This window comes from Montipora foliosa, unplaced genomic scaffold, assembly GCF_036669935.1.
Source record: "Montipora foliosa isolate CH-2021 unplaced genomic scaffold, ASM3666993v2 scaffold_426, whole genome shotgun sequence".
NCBI lineage: Eukaryota > Metazoa > Cnidaria > Anthozoa > Scleractinia > Acroporidae > Montipora > Montipora foliosa.
Genome location: NW_027179730.1, coordinates 6,722 through 10,000, shown reverse-complemented (window position 1 = coordinate 10,000; position 3,279 = coordinate 6,722). Strand labels below are relative to the sequence as shown.

General features: G+C 39.4%; 1 long non-coding RNA gene across 1 annotated transcript in view; it reads right to left on the bottom strand.

Moving 5' to 3' along the window:
- Nucleotides 1–2,295, bottom strand: part of LOC137988758 (uncharacterized) — a 23,244-nt gene extending 20,949 nt beyond the window's left edge. The window contains exon 1 of the long non-coding RNA XR_011120827.1: nt 2,185–2,295. This is a non-coding gene — a long non-coding RNA (uncharacterized lncRNA). The remainder of the gene's footprint in view (nt 1–2,184) is intronic.
- Between the last annotated feature and the right edge of the window lie 984 nt (nt 2,296–3,279).

The following is a 3,279-nucleotide window of genomic DNA, read 5'->3' as shown; positions in this document are numbered from 1 at the left end:
TACGAAAAAATTTAGAATTGGTGCCTGTAAGTCCAGTTTTCAACAGCTTCACGAGAATACCAACTGATAGAAAACAAAACCAAACTGAAACATATCTTCTAACAAACAATAAAACATTAATGGCTTTAGGAGCCAAATAAGTTAAATCTTCAGTTAAGCATAAATTTAAATCATTCTCATTTTTCATCTTTATATAATCACAATTTGTAATACAGTTTTCGCAAGCCCTATATACGGCTAATGTAGCCCCCATCCCCCACCCCCAGGCATACCCCGGGCATTTGACAAGAGGATAGCTCTGCATAGTAGGGAATTTGACACGAAAGAAAACCCGTACTTTGTACCGAGCGGTAGCTTGTCTTTACTTTTTTTTACCAAAAAATTCCCTTAAAGTCTCGAATGAGGATAAATCCAACCGTAAAGCGTTTGTGGGCGCTATTAAACTTTGTTGAACTTTTATTGAAAGGTAAGTAATCTTGACCTTTTTCTTCATTTTTGCCATTTTATATCATCAGTATGTCGTGACGGCATGCTTCATCGATTTGCTCGATTGTTCATCAATCGTATTTGTTTACATATTATTGAAACATCAGTTTGTCAAAACTACAGTAGGTGAATCCTTCTGGAATGACTATTGACGCAAGTTTAACATCAACGGTTAACTGTTCAAATAAAATTAAAAATAATAATAAACGTTTCATAACAACGGCCAAACTTGCTTCTTGCACGGAGGGTGGGGTATTTCACGCTCTGTGTGAGGCACTAAGGGACCGTTCATTTTTTGTGAGAAAGGGGGGGCTGGTGGGATTTGGGGGGGGCCACTAAAAAAAAAATTGGCTTGAAAGGGGGGGGCCGGCGGAAAAAAAAGAAGGAAAAGGGGGGGTTGGACGAAAAAATTAAATTAAAAATAGGATAAGAGATTTTACAAATTGAGGAAAAAATTGACCTCTTTTATTTATAACAAATATACTAAAACATTTCCAGGGTATTCAAGAAAACTTCTCAACAGCTTTTTATATATTTTATAATAGCAGTGAACGTACCATAATAACAGTCTTGAATAGTAACAACTTTCTTTTCATTCATAAAAATGTTGTTGTCAAGCGCATATTAAACAAAGACCAATAATTTGAGTCCTGTAATTGGAACTGACCTCCTTACCAAGGCTTTTTCTGGGAAATTTCTGTAGTTTTCTTGTGGAGTAAAGGTAGGACAAGTTTGTTCTTTTTGTTGTGAATGGACTGGACCACCTATAGGGAGATGCCCCAAACCATTTCCTGATCATGCCTGCCTTCCAAAGTACCACTACCTTCCTTATCAGCAGACCCCAAATGAGGGGCGTGATCCAGATGATTGGCAACCAAGAGTCCAGTTGAAAGAGGCGCATGCCAGTGGTAGCGTAGTTTTGTCTGGCCCAGAGAGCGTAGCTAGATTTGGAGACAAATTCATTGTGCAACCAAAGTTTGTGGTTGACTATCTCCAGCATCTTGAGGTCATGGAGTTCAAAAAAAAGAAGAGACTGGAGGAAAGGGCAAGGGAAAGTAGGGAGGCAAGAGAAAAGTCCTATGAAGGTTATCATTGAGCTAATTTGTATGAAGATGCCACCAAGCTAAAAAAGCTCCATGTGCCAGAATTGAACAAATACTTAAAACATCATGGGCTATTAAAACAGCATCAGAAGAGCAACAAGAATGACAAAGTGAAGACAATTATGGGACACTTCTTGCGAATGAATACTCTCAGAACTGGACAAGCCGAAGTGGGAGGCAGGAATGAATCAGGTCAACTAAACAGCAGTGATGAAAGCAGTGAGGGAGAGGAAACTGATGATGACTACAAGAGTGATGCCCCTGACTCTGAGGACGACTCAAATGATGTCGTTCTTGCTTTTATCGCCTAAGATGAGGAATACGCAGACGAGCGGCCAGCTACAACATGCTCAGGACGAGCTGTAACAAGTGGTGGGGCATTTGACGGTGTAAACTGGCAACATGGGGGGGGGGGGGGGGAGTTGATCATATCATTTTGTAAAGGTCAAATGCCCAAGGGTTTGCCAGGGGGTGGGAGAGGGAGGATGGGCCCTCTTGGAATTGATTGATACATAACAAAACAATCACAGCCTTTAGAGAAAATTAATTACATAAAGAGAACTTAAAGATGGAATTACAAAGAGTCATTACCAACCCCTAATTTTTCTTTCAAAGCTTCATGACGATGATCCACCGACCATAAAGGTGGGAGGTACTTTGGGTGCACGGTATCAACAAAGTGCTTTCTCCACATCTTTTCAAATTCTTACACTCGAAGTAACAGCGAGACCGTGGTTGCACTTGCAACCTCTTCGCTGGACAAGAACAAAACATATCTTTCCATTGTTCTGTTTCGGTACACCTTAACGGCGAAAGCACACCGTCAGAAAGGAATTTCATCCAAATGTTTAACTGAAGTGGCAGTCAGTCAATAATTCAGACCAATTCCACAGAACGGTGGTTTTCGTAGTATGAAAGGTGAAAATGTTGAGCCTTGTTCCCAGGGTCTATCCTCTCCCCTTTCCCAAGAGAAGGAGAAGAGACCTTGGAAACTAGGTGGTTCGCACTTATTCATTGGTCAATGGCAATATTATTCAACAATAAGAGTGTGGGGCTGTTACAAAGATGAGTATTAATTTACTCTTAAATAGTACTGTAGTAGGTTAGGTAGCACACACAGGAAGTGTGCAAAATGGCACATACTGCAATTATAGCAACAATTTGTAATTCAAATTCAAATTCAAATTCTTTATTCACACTACTCAAAGCATTTACACATAGTTTATTTAACAATTATTCGCCGAAGGAGAAGTGATTATCGGTGAATATTCACCGATAATCACTGAGCCTGAGGCGAATAATTGTTTTAGTATAAATACACAGGTGATTATTTCAAAAAAGAAAAAAAAAAAAAAACATTTCAACGCTAAAATCATCTGCACTTACAGTGGCAAAAGGACTACTGGCAGCCATTTTGTCCGTCGAGGTGATTATCAGCTGATAATCCAACATAGCGAGCCAAAGAGAGCGCGCGATTTTGTGTAATCACTTGTGTATTTATACTAAATTATAATAATAAAAAAAAAAGAAACGAATTTGTACAAAACAAATTGATGTCAGTTTTTCAAGCGTCTGCCCTCTTATTGACAATGAATTTTGTCACAACATTGTCAAAGTAGTCTGCGGATCCAATCGGCTATCGCCTCGTGGATCCACAGCTACTTTGACAATGTTATGACCAAAGTCATGA